At 44.8% G+C, this 25604-nt stretch overlaps 1 long non-coding RNA gene across 1 annotated transcript; it reads right to left on the reverse strand.

Annotated features, from left to right (window-relative positions):
* Positions 1 to 1576: 1576 nt before the first annotated feature.
* LOC146354101 (uncharacterized) lies at positions 1577 to 10282 on the reverse strand. Its single transcript, XR_014788303.1, has 2 exons — positions 10197 to 10282; positions 1577 to 3575 (listed from the first exon to the last, which is right to left on the reverse strand). It is a non-coding gene; the product is annotated as an uncharacterized LOC146354101 (long non-coding RNA).
* Positions 10283 to 25604: the final 15322 nt, after the last annotated feature.

Here is a 25604-nt window from a genome sequence, read left to right on the forward strand (position 1 = left end):
CCCATCTCTACTCCTATCTCATCACTCATTGGCTCATGTGAAAAGTGAAATGAAGCTTAGTTACCAGTGTTAATATCTGCATTCATTCAGAAATGCTTTGTACAAATCCAGTTTTAAAAAAAACAAAACAATCCCCCCCCCCCCCCGACACTTCAGTGCCATATTTTTAAGGTTGTGACATTAGGAGCAAGTGCCAAGCACTTTCCTCTGCTTTCATCTCTGCCCTCACTCCCCATTGCCACACGGGGAAGTAAGTGAACACAAAGAGTGAGACCCTGCATTTCTTTGAACATTGGGTAATTGAGGGTGGGAGGGTTGGGAATTGGAGGGCAACAAAGTATAGTAATTTTTGTTCAGCAAAGAGAACTTAAAACACCTTGTGTTGGCTGTTCAATACCGTTTTTAAGTTATAGTTGGAGTTTTCATCTTTGCATTGTGAAATCTTGTCATTGCGACATCATGCTTAGTTAGGTGTTCCTTTGATCCCCAAGGGCAGTGGTAAGTCTTATTTCCCAAGAGAGACAAAAATGTGTTCTCCTGGTACGACATCTGGGAGCCCTTGCTTGGAGGTCTCTGCTCTAGTAGTGATTGGAGCTTGAGGAAAGGAGGCCAAGTGGCTTGCTTCTCAGTCCCGTTGTTTCTTATGCCGTGCAGACTGAAGTCTGTCACAGGCTTTCCTTCATGCTAATGAAGTTGTTAACAAGTGCAGTTTTAAGTGTCGATTTTTACACTTGCTCCAATGTCCCGTTTTCGCTTGTCAGGTAAGCACAGTACAGTAAGTACAGAGGTGGGGTCATAAATGACACTTCATTGCCAGAACCTTCTCCACAGACATGTGTGCACTTCCTTCTCTGCTGGCATGTAGTAATAGTCCTGCTTTAGGCCACAATGGTGCTGGTGAATCCAGTTTAGATGCTCCAGAATTCCCTTGCATTCAGCCAAATGATGTACAAAAGATCCACAAATGTACTATTTCTCTGGATCTTCCCTTATCCTGAACACATCACTTCTGGGGCTGCTTGAGTGATCAGGCACACTGACAACCTCCACGCTCACTCCAATCAAACCCAGCGCCCACTTGAGTCCAAACATGCAGGTGGGCGTTATGAAGAACCACTTCATAATTTTTTTAATGTCTGTTTATATGGTGGTAGCATTGCTGCTGCAATCCACCCCAAGTCAGGTTGCAGCCCAGTAGAGCAGGGGTGGGAGACTTGTACCCCTCCAACTCCAATCAACCCAAGCCCACGTGGCCAATTGTCAGGGATGATGGGAGCTGTAGTCCAACAACATCTGGAGGGCCACAGGTTCCCAACCCCTGCAGTAGTGGGTCCTGACCCACCTGTTGAAGACCAATGCTTTAAATTCCCACATCTGTACATTAGGAAGATGAATCCTACAGACTAAAATGACCCAAGTCAACCAGCCTTGGCAGGACCAGTGGCTGTTGGTCCAAGCTTTTCACCCTAGAATCATGTAAACAAAACCAAGATGGTTATCTCTGGTGGGCAGGTTGCCTGTCTGCAGAGTAGGGCTAGGTATCCCGTGCTCCTCCAGATGGTTTTTGGACTCCCAACTCCCATCAGTCCTGGTCAGCATGAGCCATGGTTGGGGACGATGGGAGTTTGTAGGCCAAAAACATTTGGGTGGCCACAGGTTCCCCAAGCTTGCTATAGAGGCATACCATGGGCCAGTTCAAACAGCAGCAAGCCACTGTGGGCTAATTTACTGGTGGAGCTTGTCATTGTGCGCTGGCTGCCAATTTTAAAATGCAAGGTGCAGCGGGGGGCCACACTGCACCCTGTTATGTCACGTGAACCCAGCCAGAGTGGGTTGTTAGTGTGGTTAACAAACCACCTACAATTCAGCTTGTGGGTTGCGGGTGGTTTGTTAACCATTCTGACAACATACCCTGGCTGAGTTCTCATGACATGACAAGCTGCAGTGTGCCTCTACTGTGGCTTGCATTTTAAAAATGGTGGCCAGAGTATGACAACTACCTCCATAGGTAAATTAACCTACGGTGGCTTGTTAAGTGCAAACCAGGTCAGTGCCTTGTCCATAGTTTAAAAAGGAGCTTTATGTTTCTAGTAAGTGTTTATTTCTTCATGTAAGCAGGGGTTCTTACCTCAGGGTGAAAAACTCAACTTCACATATGTAATGCTTGATGCTGGCAATAACCGAGCTCTTGGTTGAAATGACTTTAGGTGCTTAAGTGTGAGATTCACCACCTACTCCTCTTATATTCATGATCACACATTCTTATCCAAGCTAATTTGTTTCTAATTTTCTGGGACTCACTTCATCTGAGGCCCAGCAAATGAGCTGGCTGAGACAACAGCACACTTGGGAAGGCAGTGGAATTCTGGGTGGAAGACTGACCTGAACCTTACAGGTGCTTTAAGAAGTTTGGACAAACCAATTGCTGAAGGGTCTTTGGTGTCTTGTGTCCTCTTTTGCTGCCACAGAGAGTTTTTTCCTCCTGTTTCTAGGCCTTAAAATGGGTGTTGAACCTCTTTCAGGCTGGGGGCCAAATTCAATTTCAGAGAAGTTCCGGAGGGGGCACGTTCCAGTGGTGGCTGGGGTTGAAGGCAAAAAGGTAGGACCATAACACCAGCTTATTTTCGCTTAACACTCTTACTGCTGTAACTAAGCCTTATGAGAGGAATTTCAACCTTTTAGAATTGGGGGGGGGGGGGACTGCAAAAGCCAGGAAACCACCAAATGATTGGTGGTTGGGGAAAGAGTGGGGCCTTTTAACAATTGCTATCTCGTTCTATCCCTCGTGCAATTTGAATTGTACGAGGAGGAAGTGGAGATGTGCTGGCCGGCCTTACCCCCTCTCTAATGTTCCCGTTGCCCAGCCTGCCACCCACCATGTGTTGGAGCAGAAGGTTTGCAGTGGGGAGGCTGCTGTATGGGCTCCTCCCCACATCCCTTTTTAGAACCCCGATCATGCAGCGTTCTAAATTGTGCAGAGGACCCTGCATGAGTGCAGAAAGCTCCCGGTCACATCCCATTTTGAACTTCCTTGAATTTTGCAAGGACCCAAATCTTGAAATTGGAACGAACTGTGTGAAAGTAAACTTGCGCATCACTGGCTTAAATAACTTGAGTGCATAAATTGTGATATGAGGGGAAGATTGGATCCCATGTACAACTCATGACAGCTATAATTTTAGAGGCATTAACACTTCCATGCAGTGGTTCCCATTATTCAGCTAGTAGATTAGATTGACCTCTAAAGGGTGAGTGCTTTTGACCACTGGTTATCGCATTGCTTCCAAGGAAGCACCCACCCCTCTGTCTCCATGTTCAGGAGGCTGTTGAGAAATTACAGTGAAGCATTGCATGTAAACAAGGTTTAACTCCAGGCAGCTGCTGTTGATGCACCACTTACTACTTCCTGAAAGCAGCAATGACCAACTTGGCAGCTGTGGGGAAAATTGTTTCAACAGGGGAATGGAGTCTGCTGTTGCATTCTAGGAAGTTTGGCTTCTGTCTTTTGCTGCTCATCAGGGTGCTTTGTTTAACTCTGGACAGGGGCTGGAAAGCTTCAGGCATTAAGTTTTATGCTGCAAAAAAGTGAACATTAGATCTTTAAAAACAAAAGGTATAATAGCATTAGGAATTATGTACTACACATGATGCTTCATAAACATAGTAGAACATTGTAAACATGTGGGACCCGCAACAAAACGTAGTGTGGAGTGTTCCGCTTCACGATGCCTGCCAGCCATACCCTTTTCCAGATTACTCCATTCCATTCTCTGTTCTGATCCTGGTTTTCCATCGACCTCTCCCGCGAAGACACTCTGCATTCTGTGGCTATTGAACATTCTCAATCCTCGTTGGGCTGTTTTTGGGTGCCACCCCCACTTAGGGTTTTTTTCCTAACAATGTTTTGTACTGCTGCAAACTTCAGGGCTTCCCCAAGCCTGCTGATACCTCCCTCGAACATGGATGGTTCCGTTTGGCTACATAAGGATCTGTACTTGGGGAATGAGCTCACTATTAGTACATAGGATGTATGGCTCCCTGAATTTACTGCATTTAAATGATTCCGCCACATCCTTTTGTGTGCTTCTCTTGCTGTGATTGAATGAGAGAGAAACTAGGTATAGCATAAATATCCAGTGCCCCTAGTCATGATAATATTGGCCATGGACTGACTATTTTGGAGAGAGGCTTATTGGAGATTGGGGGAAGGATCCAGTGATGTCGTATCGCTACAACTATTGATGTTGTGCGAGCGGAAACTTAACACTTGCACAATGCCAATAATGCTAAGAACGTAAGAAGAATCATGCTGGATCAGGCCAAGGGTCCATCTAGTCCAGCATTCTCTTCATACAGTGGCCAACTATCTGCCCATGGGAAACCCACAAGCAGGACGTGAGTGCAACAGCACCCTGCTGCCCACGTTCCCTGGCAACTGGTGTACATAGGCATACTGCCTCTGATACTGGAGGTAGCATATAGCCATCAGGACTAGGAGCCATCGATAGCCTTATCCTCCATGAATTTGTCTAATCCTCTTTTAAAGCCATCCAAATTAGTGGCCATCACTACATCTTGTGGAAGTGAATTCCATGGTTTAACTATGCACTGCCTGAAGAAGTAATGCTTTTTATCTGTCCTGAATCTCCCACCAATCAGCTTCATGGGGTGACCTCTGGTTCTAGTATCATGGGAGAGAGAGAAGAATGTCTCCCTATCCACTTTCTCCACACCATGCATGATTTTGTACACCTCTGTCATGTCCCCCCTTACTCGCCTCTTTTCTGAGCTAAACAATCCCAGCTGTTTGTAACCTTTCCTCATAGGTGAGTCGCTCCAGCCCCTTGATCATTCCAGTTGCCCTTTTCTGCACTTTTTCCAACTCTACCTTTTTTAGGTGTGGTGACCAGAACTGTGTGAAGTATTCTAAGTGTGGTTGCACCATAGATTTGTTAAAACGGGAGTATGATCTTGGCTTCTCCAGGTCAGCAACCTTGGCTTCGAGGAAACAAACTTGTTCTCTGAGAGCCAGAAGCTCAGTAGGCTGAACGCACACCCATGACTTCTATCCAGCTGGCAGATAGTTAATACATGTGACACTCAGTGTAATACATTGGATAGCCCCCACACCCCTGCTGGCTTTCTCCCGTCCTTACTGTTTTGTTTTTAATTGCTATTATTGGGTTTGTTTACCTAGAAAAGTGCTAGTGTAGTGGGTATCTTGGGGAACTTGTGTTAACATGAGTTTCTGCTAGCACAACGTCAATGGTGCTAGCGCACCATTGGATCCTTCCCTAAACTGGAAACTCTCTAATTGCGGTTACGCAAAAATATCAGGCTGTTAAGTCTCACTGATTTCAGTGAGACTTATTTCCAGTTAAATGTGTTAAGGATGGCATCCTGTTAGCTCAGATTCTTGGAGTGTCAAAGGCGCTGATATGTGGAATAGAAGACTTAGTTACGTGATTGACATGGAACCTGTTGAGTGCCAAATGGTGATTATTGTGCCTATATGTAAGAGAGGGAATAAGTTGCCTAGGTAACCACAGACCTGTTAGTTTAACTTCAAAGGGAGGCAAGGCCTAGAGACCAGATAGAGTGAGAGAACTGTTAATGTGACAAGAAGGAGAATAGATGTTATATAAATGTGAATTGCTAGGTAATAGAATGTAGAATGGTCTCATTAAAGTCGGGTCCTGCCAGCCTAATCTGGTATCTCATTTTTAAAATGGCAGTTGGTTTCTCTTAATGAGAGAAATGTGGGTTGATCCAGTCTCCTCTGATTTCAGTACATCAAAGCTCATGCCCAGCATCTTGCACATCGGTTAAGCAAAAACCCTTGCCTCCCTAGTGCATCAAGCCATGGACCCAATAAGGCACGGAAAACTACTATTACTGTTTACTCTTGAAAAAGTGGACATTTTGTGCAGGTATTGTGCAAGGGTTAAGGAATTAGTAGAGCGAACAAAGCACTTTCATGTTACAGATAAGCAGCAAGTGGCATTCCTCAAGGGTTAGTCATGGGACCCATGTTAGGAAATCGTTTGGGGTAGTAACCTGGGTAATGGCAATAGGAGTGTTTTAATTAAGTTTGCTGGTGGCGCCACACTTGCAGGCATTGTCAATACTGATAAGGATCGGGCATGTTATGCAGCTTGACCTGGCTGATGTTATGAACTGCAACAAAGGTATAAAAAGTGTATGGTGTATGCTTTGGAATTCATAATCTGGGTTGACTCTATACTTTAAAAAAGAAATGTGCTTGCAACTAGAACTTGCAACAACAAAATGGCCAGTTTTCTTAATTCATTGCCCCTTGCTGTAGCAGGCACTTTTGGGGAAGATGGGCCTTGTGCCCGGTCGAAGAGCTAGTGCAGTACAGTGACTAACTGATTCAGTTATGAACAAGGACATTCCCAGTTCAGGCTTCTCTTTTGCCATGACTTCACTAGGTGTCTTTTAGCAAGCTACTCTCTCTCCATCTAATCCTCCCCGTCCCATTCCATCTGCAGGATAGGAATGATGATACTAACCTACCTTACAGGGTTGTTGTCAGGTTTCCCGCGAAGGTTTGAGACGTGCTTTAAAAGTTTTATAATGCTATATGGTTGCCGTGTTTGTTTTTATTCCCTTCCTGCTTTTTCTGTGTGGTACTGAGTTTTATTTAATTACTTACTTTTATTGTGTTTTAATCCACCCAATAATCATTTTTCTCTGAGCAGATTACAAAGTTAAAAGAATAAAATACCAATACAAACAGGGTTGTTGTTTTTTGCATGCTACTGCTGTGGAAGTGCTGTGTGGGTTATGTTGGTGTTGCACAAGCAGGTGATAAGAGATTATATTTGGAACACCTGAATATAGGCGCAGTTGGCTTAATAGCTTCCTCTTTTGGAGAAAAGCTTCTTCGTCAAACCTTGCTGTTTGTGAAGCTGTCTTGCATGCCATAATGTTATGAAAACCTTGGCTGTGTACTTGCTCAGTAACTCATGTACTAAGGGAGGGAGAGAAAGAAGCTGAAAAATAATAAGCTAGCATCTTGGCTGTGCTTTGGGAACAAGTCTGAAAATAGCCTTGCAGAATGTCAACCAATGAGAAGCTGGAGAGGTGTGAAGCAACCGGTGATTTAGACGATGGAGCTGGTGACACCTTCAACTCTTGTCACTAAATGCTATCCGCTTCCATAGGACCTCAAAACCCAGCCCTGGCTGGCTGGTGTAGCCCTGGGATCTGGTGTCACGCCTGCTTGAGAGTTTGGCAAGTGCTGCTGCCCATGCCTTTATATGGCTGAGAGCTGTCCAGCTGGATAAGCCTCCCGTTGGGTCGCTGCTGCTCTTCTCCTTGCTTCACGTGATGGATTCCAGGAAGTGCGTGTGAGTTTGCCTCCTTGCCATGAGACAAAGGGATCCTCGGTTTGAACTTCTATCCCAGACTATGCCATGGTGGATTCTGGGAAATCTGTGCAGAGCACAAAATCTTCACCTTCACTGAGCACTGCAAGGCATTTCAGTCTGCCTCCATGTTTTCAAGCTTGTCTTTGCAGCCATAAGGGCCTTTCAAAAAGAACAACTGGGAAAATTGTCAAGGTGAGGGCTGCCTCATTAAACAGAAGTCCCTGCTACTTCTAACTAATGGTCAAAGTAGAGACATCTCCTGCTCATTATGTTTACACCAGAAGTGCATGTTATGGGAAGGTAAGGCCAGTATACTGTGTTTCCACATGAGGTGAAAGGTGAGCAGCCTTTTACACTAAGGGCCGGAAGCAGCCATATGCTGAACGCTTAGCATGTAGCTGCTTCTTCTGTAACATGAAGTCAGCATAGGATTATTGGGAAGATGCATTTTGTGCCTGGTATCAGATTCTGCACTTTGCACAGTGCAGCCATGAAGATTCTGAATACACAAAGCCTTGAATGTAGGTTGTTTGTCTGTGTATTCCAGACTCCTTTCCTGAAGGAAAACCTGGTCTCTAGTCTGTGGTGATACAATTGCCTCTGTTATCTACATTTGTGGATGCTGTTGATTAGGATCCAAAATGTAGGTGTTCCCCCCGCCCCTTTGAACTTGGTTCATACGTGCAGGCATGTCACTGGGCAACTTACGTGTGCTGAATGAGCGCTAGTGACTCAAACGCCACAGGCAACACCCATATGTCCTCAAACACAATGCCTTGCAGTGAATTGGTACACACATTCAGCTGTAAGTCATCAACAGATCCAGTGATCTTCAGGCATGTGAGCATCATCCCCTGGCTTAATTGAAATCTGATGAGACTGTTTATCCTAAGAACATATTTCGATGGCTCAGCGTCACCAGACAACTGTCTGTCTTACACAGTCGCTGTGGACTTTGCAGTAGTCATAACTTGGCAAGTTTGGGCTTTATGTGTGAAGGGTTTTTAAACTAATTTTTTCAGAATCCCTACAACAGCAAAAAGAACGTTGATCCTTTGATGTCTAGCGTTGGGGCAGCTGGCAGGATCCATGTGACACTGAAACCCAGTGACCTCTTACACTGTTCCTGGCTCCTGCCTGTAAGGTCCCTGGTGCTTCATCTATTCTTGCATTTGCAAATACAGATACGGTACCGGCATGAATGGCGGCTCCCTCCCCACCACCCAACTCGGTATCAATGGGAACAGAGTAATATTTAGAATTAGAAAGCATGGCCCCACATTTTAAGAGCACCTGCGCCATTGCTAGCAGTGACATGGCTCTCTTCCTCCCCGCAAACACATTTTGCAACTTAGGGTGCTATCTATCCTATGCGTGTTGAGATAGAAAAAGCGTCCTATAATTCCCAGCATGCCACAGCCAGCATGGCTGGCTGGAGGGATGCTGGGAGTTGTAGGCCTTTTTTTTTTTCCTATCTAAACATGCGTAGGGTTGCACCCTTAAATGTTTTACTTCACTACTGTAGAAGTAAAGCTCACGTTCTGTCTGTACCACTATAGCACAGGAGCACTCATTTACTTATAGCATTTTTATCCTGCCCTTTAGCCAAAAAAAGCTCCCATGACAGCTTACAAAGATATTTCTTAAGACAGTCTCTACCCACAGGCTTACAGTCTACAAAACATGATACAAAAGAAAATGGGATTGGGAGGGATGAGGAAAAAAAGCAAATTCAGGCACTAGATTCTTAGCAGGTCATGGGCCCAGTGGAAGGGCTCTCCCTCTGGTGGCCTCAGCAATGATAATTGGTAGCAGGATGGAAGGAGACTCTCAGCTGGCGCTGTATCCAGACATGATGGAGAGGTGCCCGATTGCTGCTTTCTCTCCCTCTGATAGCCTCAGCTTACCCCTTACAGACACATTACAACCCCCTTTCCAGTACAGCAGCACCCTACCATTCACCAACCTTTCCCCTTTTTAATTTGTATTTTAGCTTTTTTCTTTTTTGAATCCATACATTTGCCTTCTTGCTAGCAATACATTCAGGGCATTTTATAAAACCAGTTCCCCTCATCCGAAAAAAACCCTCTCCCCCCACCCCTTCTAAAGATGACCTTTTCATCATTAAATAGAGAATTGGAGGTTTATGGCATGAATGCTGAAACCTGTTAGGGACATTGCATTCACTGGTTGTCTGCAAGGGCCCGTAGACTATAAACTAAGATGCTTGGAAATGCATCCACACTGCCAAGAATTGTTCATTCTCTCTCTCTCTCTCTCTCTCTCTCTCTCTCTCACACACACACACACACACACACACACACTCTCTCTCTCTCACACACACACATTCATATATATATATATACACGCACCCTCACTCTGGCACTCTCTCTCTCATACACACACAGGGGAGAGTTTGCCGCTTTCTTCATAAGGAGGTCGAACGGCTCTGGGGCTGCCTGCTGGCCTTCCAGTGGCTAGAATTTGTTTCGATTCTACGCTGCCTATTCTTTTCTCTTGCTTCAGGACTGGCGGTGCTCAGGTATTTAATGTACTGGCACTGTGGGGAATATGGAGGGCTGCAAGGAATAGGCCAGTTCACAGGGTTTCTTTGCCGCCTTTCCACCCTCAACATACTGAATGCTTTCTCTGTTCAGGGAGCAATGGAGGCTGACAGCAGGAAGAACCAAAATGCTCTGCTCATTCGTAAGTCGGGCATGTTTGACGACAGATTTACCCTGACACTGCTGATTCCATGCCTCACCCCCAGCCCCTTCCCTGAGGCCATTTCATTGGGCTTACCTTTTAATGGAGTTTGCTCCCTTATATTCTCAGCCCTGCTGCTGTTCTGAGAGCCACCTTTAGGTATGAAACACAAGAGCTGTGTGGGGTGGGTAACTAGAAATGAAAACTAGGAGGAGCCCCTAGCGGTTCTGGGAGCCTTTTTGCCTGAAGGGCAGGGTATAAATGCTGTTAATCAATAAACAGACATTCAGTTAGGATTAATTCACATCACTCTTATCAAGCCATGACACCCAAAATTCTTAGTCATCCTGTGCTGACTTTTAGCAGCACCGCCCACAGGCTGAGACCCTCTATGTGTCTGCCGACTGGAAGTTGCAGACTTGCAGTACTCTGTATGGATCAGAGTGTGGTAATAGATTGTTACTGCAGTTTTAATTGTGTAAAGTAGGGGTGCAAAAACAAGGACCAAATTCCATTTCAGAGAAGCTCTCAGGGGGCCCCTATTCCAGTGGTGGGCAGGGCTGATATACCAGTGTATTTTAGATTAAAATTCCTACCACCAGGAACTAAGCCTTAGGAGAGACATTTCAGCCTTTTAGCATGGATTTAGGAAATGACTGATGGTTGGGGAAAGGGGGGTGGGGAAGGGGTATGGCCTTCTGGGGAATCCTGGAGGGCCAGATTTGGCCCCTGGGCTTGAGTTTGCCCACCCCTGGGGTAAAGCATTAGATGCAGGCAGAGTTCAGTGACTACCTGCCTCTATGACTAAAAGTAAGCAGAGGTGGTCTAAACTATGGTTCTATTAAGGCGTGCAGCAGTCCTGTGAACAGGCTTTTACTGTTGAATTAAGGGAAAGCTTTCCAAGGGGGTCACGGGATTTTGGATGAGAGAGGGATTCTGCAATAATTTCGACAGGCTATTGGTGGTTTGAGCCCAGAACCTGGATGTGCATTACAGCTGGCGGTGAGGCAAATTGTCTGATGGCTCCATTATATGACCAGATCAAATTTCAGCCTTCAATGAGTGGTGTAGAAAAAAATTCCTCGTTACAAACTGAAAATCAGTCTGGTCATGCACTCTTTGGACACTTGAACTTTCCATTCAAGTTGACTTTTCTCCTGGTTAAAGCTGCATGTTGGCAACACAGCCAAGGAAAACATAGTAAACATTACAAAATCAATATAATTCTCTAAGGAACTCCAGTTGCAGGTTTAGTTCATGCTCCTTCACACACATGTGGAAGCCATGAGTTTACTTGATATGGTGTACATAATAGGGCCCCTTCATGGATCACTGCCTTGTTGTGGCGAAGGGGCTTGCGTAACTCAGTGAAGCCATAAGCTATGCCGTGCAGGGCCACCCAAGACGGACAGGTCATGGCAGAGAGTTCTGACAAAATGTGGTCCACTGGAGAAGGAAATGGCAACCCACTCCAGTATTCTTGCCAAGAAAACCCCATGGAACGTATCACAAGGCTAAAAGATATGACGCCGGAAGATGAGCCCCTCAGGTTGGAAGGTGTCCAATATGCTACTGGGGGAGAGCAGAGGGTATTTCCAAGTAGCGCCAGAAAGAGTGAAGCGGCTGGGCCAAACCCGAAAGGACACTCAGCTGTGGATGTGTCTGGCGGTGAAAAGAAAATCCGATGCTGTAAAGAACAATATTGTTTAGGAACCTGGAATGTCAGATCAATGAATCAAGGTAAGCTGGAGGTGGTCAAACATGAGATGGCAAGATTGAACATCGACATCTTGGGAATCAGCGAACTAAAATGGACAAGCATGGGCGAATTTAATTCAGGTGACCATCATATCTACTATTGTGGGCAAGAATCCCTTAGAAGAAATGGAGTAGCACTCATAGTCAACAAAAGGGTGGGAAAAGCAGTACTGGGGTACAATCTTAAAAACGATAGAATGATCTCAGTACGAATCCAAGGCAAACCATTCAACATCACAGTAATTAAAGTCTGTGCCCCAACCACTGATGCCGAAGAAGCTGAGGTTGATCGGTTCTAGGAAGACCTCCAACACCTTCTAGAACTAACACCAAAAAAAGATGTCCTCTTCATCATAGGGGATTGGAATGCTAAAGTAGGAAGTCAAGAAATCACCGGGATAACAGGCAGGCATGGCCTTGGTGTACAAAATGAAGCAGGACAAAAGCTAATAGAGTTTTACCAAGAGAACATGCTGATCATAGCAAACACTCTTTTCCAACAGCACAAGAGGCGACTCTACACATGGACGTCACCAGATGGTCAATATCGAAATCAGATTGATTATGTCCTTTGCAGGCAAAGATGGAGAAGCTCCATACAGTCAGTAAAAACAAGACCTGGAGCTGACTGTGGCTCAGATCATGAGCTGCTTCTTGCAAAATTTCGGCTTAAATTGAAGAACGTCGGGGAAACCACTAAACCGTTCAGGTATGACCTAAATCATATCCCTGATGAATATACAGTGGAGGTGAGGAATAGATTTCAGGGATTAGACCTGATAGACAGAGTGCCTGAGGAACTATGGACGGAGGTCCGTAACATTGTTCAGGAGGCAGCAACGAAATCCGTCCCAAAGAAAAAGAAATGCAAGAAAGCCAAGTGGCTGTCTGATGAGGCTTTACAAGTAGCTGAGGAAAGAAGGGAAGCGAAAAGCAAGGGAGAAAGGGGAAGATATACCCAACTGAATGCAGAGTTCCAGAGAATAGCAAGGAGAGACAAGAAGGCCTTCTTAAATGAACAATGCAAAGAAATCGAGGAAAACAACAGAATGGGAAAGACTAGAGATCTCTTCAAGAAAATTGGAGATCTCAAGGGAACGTTTTGTGCAAAGACGGGCATGATAAAGGACAAAGAAGGCAGGGACCTAACAGAAGCAGATGAGATTAAGAAGGGGTGGCAAGAATACACAGAAGAACTATACAGGAAAGATCTGAATGTCCCTGATAGCCATGATAGTGCGGTCACTGAACTTGAGCCGGACATCCTAGAGAGTGAAGTCAAGTGGGCCTTAGGAAGCATTAGTAACAACAAAGCTAGCGGAGATGACAGTATTCCAGCTGAGCTATTTAAAATCCTAAAAGATGATGCTGTTAAAGTGCTGCATTCAATATGCCAACAAATCTGGAACACTCAACAGTGGCCACAAGACTGGAAAAGGTCAGTTTGCATTCCAATTCCAAAGAAGGGCAACGCCAAAAAGGGCAACGCCAAACTACCGCACAATTGCGCTCATTTCACATGCCAGCAAGGTGATGCTCATAATCCTACAAGCTAGGCTTCAGCAGTATGCGAACCGAGAACTACCGGAAGTACAAGCTGGGTTTAGAAGAGGCAGAGGAACTAGAGATCAAATCGCCAACATTCGCTGCATCATGGAGAAAGCAAGAGAATTCCAGAAAAACGTCTATTTCTGCTTCATTGACTATGCTAAAGCCTTGGATTGTGTGGATCACAACAAACTGTGGCAAATTCTTAAAGTGATGGGAGTACCAGACCACCTTACCTGTCTCCTGAGAAACCTGTACGAGGGTCAAGAAGCAACAGTAAGAACCAGACATGGAACAACCGATTGGTTCAAAATTGGGAAAGGAGTACGACAAGGCTGCATATTGTCACCCTGCTTATTTAACTTATATGCAGAGTACATCATGAGAAATGCCGGGTTGGATGAATCAGAGGTCGGAATTAAGATTGCCGGGAGAATTATCAACAACCTCCAGTATGCAGACGATACCACCCTAATGGCAGAAAGCGAAGAGGATCTCAAGAGCCTCTTGTTGAGGGTGAAAGAGGAGAGTGCAAAAGCTCGTTTGAAACTCAACATTAAAAAAACTAAGATCGTGTCATCTGGCCCTATCACTTCCTGGCATATAGAAGGGGAAGAAATGGAAGCAGTGACAGATTTTACTTTCTTGGGCTCCAAGATCACCGCAGACGGTGACTGTAGCCATGAAATTAAAAGGCGCTTGCTCCTTGGGAGGAAAGCTATGGCCAACCTAGACAGCATAGTAAGAAGCAGAGACATCACCTTGCCGACAAAGGTCCGTCTAATCAAAGCTATGGTTTTCCCAGTAGTAATGTATGGCTGTGAGAGCTGGACTATAAGGAAGGCTGAGCGCCGAAGAATTGATGCTTTCGAACTGTGGTGCTGGAGAAGACTCTTACGAGTCCCCTGGACTGCAAGGAGGTCAAATCAGTCCATCCTAAAGGAAATCAACCCAGAGTGCTCATTGGAAGGACAGATAATGAAGCTGAAGCTCCAATATTTTGGCCACCTAATGCGAAGAGAAAACTCCCTGGAAAAGACCCTGATGCTGGGAAAGACTGAAGGCAAAAGGAAAAGGGGACGGCAGAGGATGAGATGGCTAGATAGCATCACGGATGCAATGAATATGAACTTGAGCACGCTCCGGGAGAGAGCGCAGGACAGGAAGGCCTGGCGTGCTATGGTCCATGGGGTCACAAAGAGTCGGACACGACTGAATGACTGAACAACAACAACAACAACAACAACAACATAATAGGGAGCTGTGGCCAAGCAGGAGCTAGGGATTCTGGGAGTTGTAGTCCAACACATCTATCTGGAGGGCACCAAGTTAGGGAAAACTGCTCCTATCTGTATCGCATGGTTTTGAGCACTACCTCTTTTGGTTTCAGTGTGTGAAGATTACATGTACATGCCGGAAATGTAACACACTCCTGTTTCCTTGTCTTCCTACTTATATCAGGATGGAAACTGAGAACGGTTAGGCAGCAAAATGGGAGTTAAAATCACTACATGAAAACTGCACATTGACTACTAGGTTATAAGAGCTCTCAGCATAGGACTGCAAGCACATTCTTGCTTCATCCAGGATTGAGGCCTTCTACACCCTTTAAACTTCCCCTCCAAAGGTCCTGGTGTGTATATACAAAAAAACACTGTTTTGCGATGCGTTATTTTAACAGCACTAAATCATGTTCTTGGACAGAGGCCAGTTAAAGGCAGGGAAGACATAGGGAGAGCCAATGCAATGTTCCTGTAAGTGTTACTCAGTGAGTGGCTTCAGGGAAGCTTCTTACCACCTTTCACCCACAAGGCAAGTAAGTGGTTTGGCTTCTGGAATGACTATCTGTCTCCATTTGACTCCGCTGCCTTTGTAGAAATTGTGGGTGAGAGGTGTTTCCTCATTATTGTCATACCCTGTCATACCTGTGCCCAGTCTTGGAACTCTTTTTGCATTGTTTAGGATTGAAAAATCAGGAGACACAAAGTATGGGGGCCTGCAGGAGGGAACAGAGAACATTGGCTCTGTATTGCCAGAAGGAGGATTAAAAGGAAGCACCTTTTTCCTGATAGCAGTTGCACAAAAAACAGCACAGCATAGTTGTCACAGGTCTCCAGTGTCCCAATTGCATTTGTTCATCATTTAATAAATAGCAGCAGCTGCGAAACACCAGAATGGTGTGCAAATTCATTCTCTCTGACCCATATTAAGCGGCCTTCCAATTCTCCGTCTCTAGGCAATCAACGACTGTTATTAAAGCGAGCTCCCTTTCTTCGTGTCTTTCATCTAAACCAGACTTCCCTAACCTGGCCATGCAGGCTGGGGATGATAGGAGGTATACTCCCAACATATCGGGAGGGCACCAAGCTGGGGAAGGGTGATATAAAATATTATCAAGTGATGTTTTTAGAAGAGATTGGTTTGCACCAATACAGCAAATCTTACAGCATGCACATCTGTCCTCTGAAGCTTCCCTAGTACCCTATTTTGACGTTCTGTGAAGGGATACAATTGCATGAACATTTTAATAGGTGCTGATTACCTTATTTCTCATTACTGTATCATTTCCTTCTATGTGCTGAACTTGTATGGGGCTAGATGCCAGCAAACCACAACCTCTTACTTGGGAAGAGGACTTGCTAGATGAGATCAAGGGTCTGTCTCGGTGTTGGGAACCTTTTTCCTGTCAAGGGTTACATTCACTTGGAGGTAGTCTGTCTGGATGCTGGCAGTGGGTGAGGCCACCCCTCTCTCTCTGCTACCCCCTTTCTCTTTTGGTCTCTCTCTCACTCTGCTATCCCCCTCCTGCTACCCCCTTCCTCTCTTTCTCTCCCACCCTGGCCAGTGAGTTGGGGAGGAAGGGGCAGGTCATTGCCCAGCATTCTGAACTTTTCAGCTGCAGAGGACTTTTGAAATTAAGCTGGGAACTGCACCCGGCTCTAGGGTCGCAGGTTGTCTACCCCAGACTATCTGTCCCAGTGTCTTGTTTCCAGCAATGAAATATCCAGCCAGATACTTCTGGGGATCCTACAGCAGGGCAGGAAGGCAACAGCTCTCTCAGCCACTAGTTTTTGGGCGAATACTGCCTCTAGGATAATGCCCATTGATATAGCCCCATCTTCCCTAAATTTGTCTATGTGTTTGACAAGTCTGGACTTCCCTTTGCAGAAGTCATGCTGATACTTTCTCAGCAAGGCTTGACCTTCTAAATGTTGATGAAGTCTAGCTTTAATGAATATCTTCTTTTGTTTGCTTTTCTTATCAATTTAACATTTGCTTTGCCAAGATTTGCTCTTTCATATTTTCCTCATTTGGAGGCAAGTGTTCCAATTTTTGAAGGAAGCATTCTTGCTTTTTCATAGCATCTTTGACTGAGCTCATTTCCACATTGGCATCCTCTTTTGAACTTTTTTGGTGGTACCTTTCCTCATCTGAGGTATACATTCTATTTGACTGAGCTTCTGTGATAATGGTTTTTAATAATCTCTAGGCATCTTGAAGAGATCTGACCCTTTGCTTCTCTTTTTAAACTTCGGTTGAACTACTCTTCTCAACTTTTGAGACATTTCCTCTTTTGAAGTTAAAGTGTGACTGTATTGGACTTTCCGGGAAACTTGCCATTCATATAAATGTTGCATTTGACAGCATTGTGTTCATTTTTTCCTAATCAGTTTGACAACAAAAACAGGGGTGTTTTTAGGCTCTTTAAAGATTAAAGGCCAGGCCCATTGGACACAAATCTGCATAAAATCTGTATATGTTATTTTATATCTACATGTGCGAATTTAGAAAAAATTACAAGGATTATTTAAATTTCACATGAGGGAAAGTGAGTTGATTTCTGATCCCAATAATCTGAAATAAAATAAATTATTCAGTTAATTTTCACCGTCCCCCAGATAATCTCAGACTAATGGAAAAAGTGTTATTCCCCCAAGTTTAATTGCCATGCAGGGGAAGGTGTGGGGGGGGGGGCGGCCCTGGAAGGAGAGTTAACCCTTTCCTCCCAGCTGCAAATCCCCCTTGAAAATTGCCCCCTTCATGGCCATTAAGCTGAGGGGAAAATGTGCTCTTTTGGCATCAATGTACACTCAGGACCCTGTGGAACAAATCCAGGGCCCTTTGAAATAGATTCGGGGCTGGGCACCCATGGGCCCAGGCTTAGCAACGCCCCTGCTTACAAGATGCATTGTACCATAAGCCAGTCCAGTTATTTTGGCAACCAAGGCAGAAAATCACACAAGTACCCCTCCCTGCTCTTGGAAGTAAAAATACAATCATAATAAATTAAATAACAGCTTGTTGCCCTTTCATGTCACCCACAATTTGCTGCTTGAGGCACCTGCCTCACTCTACCTAATGCTAGGGCCATCCTTGCCATCCTTGTTCTTTATGTAGACTTCATATCCAGGAAAGAAGGTAGCTCACTGGTTACCATTCCACCATATTTCAGATATGCACACTGTATAGATGTTCTCTTTTTAGTATCAAGTACGCCAATTCCCCCATCTTGCTGTTGCGGCTCCTAGCATTATTTCACAAGTTTGTGTACTGAATGTTGATATTCTAATAAGTTAGTGAGAAGTGTGGCAGTAAAATGTGTGAATTTGACATTAAAATGTTGTTTCTAGATTGGAAGGAAACTGGAAAGACAGGTGTATTGCAACCTGGCCTCCACAGTAACCACCAAGATTTTTGAAGGGTGCATATGTGCAAACATAAGGTACACCACATGTTGAGAAGCATGTTTACTGTATGTTTGAGATCCATGCAATCTTTATATTTCTATGTTCACAAAGCAAGACCCATGGCAGGTACTCTGCCAACAACCTCTCTTTTGTATCATCAAAAGTGGGCCTTACATTATATCCTGGCTTGTGATAGGGGCTTGGGAGTAGGAGATCTAATTCAATCCAGTCTATAATCAGGTTTTTTACGTTCTGTGTTCCAGGCAGTAGCGTAGTAGTACATTTTAAAGTGCGTGCACTCATCGTGACAGTCTCCAATAGCCATGCCCCCAAGGAGAGTCCAAACATTTAGGCAGCTGTGCAGGTTTTGTCTTCTCCAGAAACAGATTGTTTGTAAAGTTAGTGGGTCTTAGAGACGAAGCCACTCCAAAATATTTTGCACTACAACAGGGGTAGTTCATAACCATATATTTATGTTGCAGCGAACATATCTCCCCCAGCTGCCTCAGCTACTGTGGAGATTGCATTGCAGCTAAGCACTTTGACCCTGTGAGGCCTGACTCCACTTCACCACTGGTGACTGCTCACAATACAAGTTACCTACTTTCCCTTCCATCAACTGTTAGAAGATGCAACTGAAGCATTTTCACTGGCTCTCTTCTTTTGCAGGGTCTTCACTGTGAGAGACAGGGCAATGAGCATTAAGATGGCATTCTCTTCCATCTTCACATCCTTTCTAGAACTCTGTTACACATTGTGGAATGTGATGAAAGATGAAGCATGACATGACTTGTGCCTCACTATAACGTCTGTCATAGTTGACACCATATTGGACATGGCCCAGGGGGACTTGGGTTGAAATCCTTGTCCAGCCATACAGTTGACAGGGTAGCCTTGAGTAAGTCATGAAGTCTAACCCACAGGGGCATTTATGATCAACTGTGCTGGGGGGAGGGGGGGACATTCCAGGAGAGGGGGCTGGAGATGGGCAGGCACACACGGATAACACCAGGGGTGGCCTCCTGTTCCAGATGGACCCTCCCTGCCCCATGCAGGCCCATTTACCACCAGCCACCCTGTGGGAAGGAACCTGATTATTCTTATATGTTAATGTATTTGCTGTTACTTGCAAGCTGCCTTGGGAGGATTTGTATCCTGAAAGGCAGGATATAAATAATTCTGATAAATAAAGAATATATAACCTTAATTTACCTTGGGAACTGTTATGAGGACAGTATGATAACCCTATGTATTCCCCCCCCCCCGGCCCCTCATATTTTCAGTTATATTTATAGGTGGATACAAAGATAGGCACAATTTGCACTTTATTCCAGCTATGGTCAAAATGACAGAATGTTAAAGACAGATGCTGTAACTTATCCTGTGCCTGCCCATTTCTCGTGTCACCCTGAGGTCTTTGGAAGGAAGATGTGATGCATAGCAACATGCAAAGAGGGAACTGGTGTTCTCTCCCCCACAATTCCAGGTGTAGAATGAGCTCATACACCTTTCTGTGCAGGGTGGGGGGAGACGTGGGTTCCCCCCCCTTCACACATGCTTTAGATGCAAGCACGAGTTGCTTTTGCCACTTCCTGTAATGTGCGAAGGAGTCCAAATGTGTCTGCGGTTTCCCATCAGTAACATGGTGTTACAGTTTGAGTGTTGCAACAGCCCCTGATGTGCTCAAAAGACCTCTTTTGAAATGAGTGGAAGAGGTTCTGGGTGGGGTGTGTGGGGGCAGGAGGATGATATATAATTGATAGCAACAATAAGGCCTACCGGCACTATCTCCAGTCACCAGAGAACAGACCAAGGAGGGAGTCATGATGTTACTGTTTCCTGAGACAGGAAATAATGTTGAGAAAGGCAGCTGGTTCTGTAGGCCACAGGCCTGGTCAATAGGAAAAGACAGATAACGGCTCTTCTGAACGTGGAGGAGCTTCTGCTTATAGCTACCACAGCAGCGGGTGGGGCAGGGGAGTAGAGAGATTGCTTGCTGCATAAGGAGTAACTCTCCACTGAGAAAGCGGAGGGCTGTAGATCTGCGGCTTGAGAATAGCAAGAGGTGCTCCTGCTAGTTTCTCAGCTTTTCAGTTTGACCCTCTACAGCAGGACTGGGCGTGTGGCTCTCCAGAAGTTGTTGGGACTGCCGCTCTCAGCATCGCTCACCATTAGCTGTGCTGGCTAGGGCGAGCCAGGTCTGCTCGATGTACTGGTTTTGCTTTTGTCCGCTGTCACATCCAAAAACTGAACCTTGTATCCCAGCCCTGTGGAACATCGAATGCAGGCCTCTTATTTCAGGGCACTGCAGCTCCACTGGAGCATGTATGATGCCAAACCCCAGTCAAAGAAAGGTGCAGCCTGGTTCTACCCATGTTTCCTCAGAAGTCCTGCTGATTTAAATGTGTACAAGTGTACAAGTGTGTGTAATGAGTATGCAGCTCTGCTCTGGGCACGTTTGCTTGAAAGTAAGGCCCATGGGGTTAAGCGCAGCTTGCTCCCAATTAAATGTGCACAAAATTGCAGCCAAAGTCACCCGAGTCCGACTGAAACTGACAAAACTTAAGTTAGTTGCAAGTAACTTGTATAGCTGATTTTCTATAGGACTTCATTATGACCAACTTTCCCTGATCTGAAGGGACAGTTGGATTGGAGTCTAAATCTCTACAGTGGCCATTAAAATATGATGAAAAGTAAGCTGGCTACCACAATTTAAAGGTCGCATTATGTTCAGGCAAGTTACTTGAATATAAAATGGGAGATTCTTTGCTATATCAGGAGATGGGTGCAAATTAAACATGGCAATTTTATGTAAAATATGTCCTCCCCCTCCTTGTGATTCACTTCCCGAATCCCCAGGAGAGAGCAACTCACTTCAACATGCATGGCCGCCTGTGCTCTAGCATGGTCTGCCCTCATTGGGCCAGGTCATTTAGCTGGCCCCTCTTGACTGGAGTTGCTACTATGGGCTACGTTGTTTATTAAGGGGAGAGCATTTGTGACATCTCCTTGCTGTGGCATCTCGTGCTTTCTCTTTGGATAACACACTACTGCTATTAAGGCTGTTTCAAGCCTCTGCCTGTGGATTTGTCTCATCTCTTTGGGTGCATCAGCACTGAGGACTTGACACAATTTAGAAGTGGATTTACTGTACTGAGGCTGTGCTGAGTCCAGTATTGGCACCACTCATGTGGTCTGTACAAGTAGCTTTCCTCCAGGAGTGCCAAATCTAAACCACCAAACCAGTTATGCAGGAAGCTGCTCTCTCAATGTATTCTAAGTTTGTTTGCTTTTTGTGTGCGTCTGTGGTCATTTTAATTGAAAATGCTGCATAATATCTGCTGTTAGCTTAGCTTAGGATATAAAGTCAGTTGAGATAAACTTTGCTAGAGGTGAGCTGCTGATTATAAGCTTTTCATTTGGGATGATCTTTGCAAGAGGGCGGCTGCAAATCAAGGAAAGTTATTCCTTATATTATGTCTAGAGAGTAAGTATGGAACATACTTATTGAAACTTAAAATGCCATAATCAAGAAAAGAACCAAAATTGCCCCCAAACACATAGAAATGTGACCTCTCCTAAAGAAAGCAGTCATTCCTCATTTGCATGCCAATTTTTAGTCCATGCCCATTTAGATTTTCCCATTCTCAAATCCCCCTTCGAGCACTGGGGTGTGGAGAAGGTTATATTTTAAAACTTGACTATTCAGCCATTATAGTCAAAACAGTGGAGCTTATCATTGTCTTTTCTGTAGTGAGTTGCCCTCTCCCTCATCTGTACTAGATTCAGGAAGCTATCTGTAACTTTCCTTTTCTGGTTGTTTATGAACTCCTAGCTGAGCTTAGAAGACAGGTGGACTATGGGTTGGATCCAAAGTCTGCCAACGCACGGAACTTGCCTGTCCTCTCCTCCCCCCTGCAGCCCTGGGAACAACCTGAATCTGCTCTGGAGGGTCCCCCGATTCTCCAGAGCAGATTTGGGGGAGTTGTGCAGGGGGCTGCAGGGGAGAGGGGAAATTTGTTCCACCTTTCTGCTGTGGAATGGCACCATTAGATCCAACCCTATACGACGTACACCTTGAGTGTTCTCATTCCTCAGGGGCAGTAAGAAAGGAATATACGGCAAATAAAGTGTAGCTGTACCTGCAACACTGACAAACTCAATTCTTCATGTGCTTGCACAAGCAGTGGGGGGGGGGAGATGCATGCATGCACACACACATTCACTGGCAAACTTTATCAGAGCTTTCAAGCTATTCCTTGTAATCCTCGTTTTATGGACACCTTGACATGTGTGGAAGTGTGCAGAATCAACTACTTCCAATGGGTTTGCATCAGTAGTTTATTAGTTCACTGTGACTTTTAGAATTCTTGCTTACCCTGCAATAGCTGAGTTGCTCAGCACCAAGAATCGTTCTCAAGGGATCTGGGGCTAAAGCATGCTGCCCATGGAGCTGGAGCTTCATGTTGTTTACATGGGTCCTGGGCAGAAATGAGTGTGCAGAGTGGCCTGTTAGAACTGAGTATCTGCCAAACTACCATCAATGCAAGGGAAAATGGGAAAGCTGCTACTCTTTCCATAGCATGTGAGTGGAGAGGAATGCCAGTCATTTATTCCTCACCAAAGTGGCAGTGTGTACAGAAGTCATGTTCTCTGTTACTGCGGTTAATGCAGTTTGGGAGGACAGATGGAAGGTCCTATCCCCTAACCATTCGTCTGGTCTTGGAGTATTTTCCTGAGTGACTGTATGGATGGCGTTTTCTGCGTCTTCAGATTGAATGGAAAAGTTCAAAAGGTAAGCCTTGTTCACACCATTCAGAAATCATGCATTATAGAAACTGAAAGGCATCTTCAGCATCACAGGTGGAAAAGCCCTCTTGGAATTTTAACTGCTCTTCATCATCGAGAAGCTAAGAAGTAAAAAGGAAGGGCAATTTGACTGGCATAAATCGTGTGTGTCGGGGGCGGGGGAGAAAATGCTTTCAGATTCCAAAATTGCATTTCTGTAAATAAATCCCGAGGCTTTTAGAAGCTTTACAACATTCTAGGGCATCCAACCTTGCTATTGCAATAGTTTTTGACACTTTCCAAGGTTGGTGGAACACATATGTTGTGTGTTGCTATTCCTGTCACCGGCATGCACAATATTGTGAACTTGTGGGGGCCCTTGGTGATAATCCGCCTCCAAGCCAAAAGTAGCAAACGTGCCTAATCCTACAAGCCCCACAAGAGCCTTCGTGTGGCAAATATACACACAAACTTTGTGCCTGCTGCCATTCCTTTGCTCTCCTTTCCTCCGCTTGATCACAGCATTCCTTGCCCCACTTGGGCTGCAATCCATACTTACCTGGGAGTGTACCCCATGATCAGACATGCATGGGATTGCATTTCTAGGCTTCATTATTTCCTTCTACACCTCCATCAGCTGGGGGAGAAAATATGAGTGTTCACCTCTTTTCTTAATCATTGCAATGAAATGGATGTATTGGGGAAAGAGGGTTGCAGCGGGGATTTGTGTTGAGTGTAAGGGCATACGCAAGGAGAGTTTCCCCTGGGATACAGATCATGGAGGACCACGAATACCCTAGACATTTTGCCTCATTAACTCATTTCTGCAGGACCAAGGTGCAGTTCTGACCTGCTGTATGCTAGCTGGATGGACACCCACTCTACTTGACGAGCAGGGTGAATGGAACTGGGTGTGGCATATGATGAGCCTTTCTATGTGAGACATTTATTGTGCACTCATTGTTCCTCATGGTACTTTGTGGGTCCTTCACATGATGTTGTCATCCTCCAGGGCTTCTCCCATGCTTTGCAATTATTTTAGCGGGTTTTTTTCCTAAAAAGTAGAGTCGGGTATTATTTGTGAATGGCAAGATAAACCTAGTCTATTTGCACAGTTCTGCTATACCACAGTACCACTTAGGGATTGCGTAATGGAACATCAGGAAGAGAAAGAAAACCCCTGGGGGGGGGGGGAAACTTGTGTAAAGGAACCAATCTGAATCTTGCAAATATTAAGAAACAGAAGCCTCGGTAAAGGGGCGGGTTAAAAGCCTCATGTAGAAAAGCCCAATCTGAATCCAAAACTGTGCAGAGAGTGATACAGTACTCCCTTTGTCCCTCCCTTGTGGATTGTGAGGGCAGCACATGAACATAAGGAGTACTTGAGGGCATTTTTCAGTAGGGAAAAGCAAGCAGGATGCAACACTGTGGAAATGGGGAAATGTGAGGGGCTTGCGGGATGTGCAGGAAGCATTTTTCCAGAATTGAGATATGACAGTATGTCATGCATGTGCTGGCTGAATGGTGAAAATGCTATAAAGACTTCTATGTTTAAAATGCCTGTGAAAATCCTAAAATGCCTGCTTATAAAAAGAAGTTATAGTAGACTGAGAAGTGTAGTTTCCTATGATTTTCCAGTAAATTTTACCTGCTTTTACCAAACAATAAATCAAGTCTCAATGCAAACAACCGTTATCGGGGGGGAGGGGGGGCTGAAGTGGACATGATGTTTTTTGGGTCGAGAGTTCCAGGAATGGTAGCATGCAGTTCTTTTGTTGGTAACCAAATGCCAAAGATTTCTTGAATTACAAATGCGGCAGCATGGCCTCTGCTGGAAGACAAGGTGTCAACCCAAAAACTCTGTGTGGAAGGTACCTTCTTACCCAGGAACAAACTCACACGGGCAATGTTTTGATAGATTTGGCCAAAACAAAACCTGCTGGATAGGGGAGGATGTGTCAAACTGGAGCCAAGTACAGTTACTTGCAGGTAATGTTCCTTGAATACTCTTCCCCTCCCATGTTTACTGTAAAATTATATGGAAGACAGAGCACTTTAGAACAGGATCAGCTCAGAAGAATGCTTGCCTGACTTCGTGTTGATCGGATTGTGGCATTTTAATTGTTAGATTCCACAGCTTCAGCTAATGAGGCCCTATGGGTAGCTCTTGCTCAAGTTAGATACAATTTTGCTGTGTTTCTTCAAAAGTTCTTAAGTCAATTTTCCCCACAGGATGGTGGAAAGAGCTCATTGTACCATCCAGAATGATCCCATTACTTGGGATGCCACTTACTCTTTATTCTTTTGTCCAGCCTCTTGTGCCTTTAGCAATTGGATGACAAATGGCAAATTTGTCTAAGTTTGTAAAGCTATCTAAGCAAATGGCCATTACCCTATCTGTATTAGCAAATTCCACAAGTTACTTAGGTGTTGGGTGAAGAAATATTTTGTTGTTGCAAAATTCTGTTACTTAGGTGTTGGGTGAAGAAATATTTTGTTGCTGCAAAATTCTGGGAAAGTTCCTAAATATACTTGCCCTTGAAAATATCAAACTGTAGAACCCATTGAGTGCTACCCAAACCCTCCCCTTTATTCTCTGGTCCAATATATTATCCTCTTTTTACCTGTACATTCTTTATTTTTAAAACTGTGTTTTTAAAGCCACACAATTTCTTAGTTTTGCATATGGTAATGAAACTCCATCACACAAAATCCTGATTTC

This window comes from Heloderma suspectum, chromosome 2, assembly GCF_057233095.1.
Source record: "Heloderma suspectum isolate Gila_16-S chromosome 2, 16-S_ref, whole genome shotgun sequence".
Lineage (NCBI taxonomy): Eukaryota > Metazoa > Chordata > Lepidosauria > Squamata > Helodermatidae > Heloderma > Heloderma suspectum.